This window comes from Ailuropoda melanoleuca, chromosome 8 (genome assembly GCF_002007445.2).
Source record: "Ailuropoda melanoleuca isolate Jingjing chromosome 8, ASM200744v2, whole genome shotgun sequence".
In the NCBI taxonomy this organism is placed as follows: Eukaryota; Metazoa; Chordata; class Mammalia; order Carnivora; family Ursidae; genus Ailuropoda; species Ailuropoda melanoleuca.
Genome location: NC_048225.1, coordinates 108,549,356 through 108,549,901, shown reverse-complemented (window position 1 = coordinate 108,549,901; position 546 = coordinate 108,549,356). Strand labels below are relative to the sequence as shown.

The following is a 546-nucleotide window of genomic DNA, read 5'->3' as shown; positions in this document are numbered from 1 at the left end:
CAGCCGGTCCCCTGAGTTGAGCTGGATAGGTACCAGACCAGCAGGAACATCCACGGAATCAGCCTGAGACGCAGGAAGATACATCTGGATCTCTGCAAAAGAACATCTCCAGCGCTGAGTATCGAGGTACGAAGTGGGGAGCCGTGAAACCGTGCACAGATATCAGAAGATAAACAGAAGGGGGAGGGAGCCGCCGTGTCAGGGCGCCGGGAAGCGGTAGCCACCTGCACGGGGGAGCGGACGGACCACGGACCCGCACGCTTGAGACAGCAGACTGAGAACGGGAGCTCCGGGAGCGCGCTGGGGGCAGCTGGCGGCTGGCGGGCCACCTGCACGGGGAGCAGGCGGACTCGCGGACGGCACCCGCGAGACAGCAGACTGAGAACGGGAGCTCCGGGAGTGCGCGCGGGGCGGCTGGCGGGCCACCTGCACCGGGGAGTGGGCGGACCGTGGACCCGCACCCTGGAAAAGGCAGACTGAGTCCGTGAGCCGGGAGCGTGCGCCACCAAGCATCTCACGGAGCTCCGGAGCTCCGGTGTGCTCACT

General features: G+C 66.3%; 1 protein-coding gene across 1 annotated transcript in view; it reads left to right on the top strand.

Annotated features, from left to right (window-relative positions):
• RO60 (Ro60, Y RNA binding protein) overlaps window positions 1-546 on the top strand; it is a 29,103-nt gene that overhangs the window by 18,487 nt on the left and 10,070 nt on the right. The gene's annotated exons all lie outside the window — the stretch shown is intronic.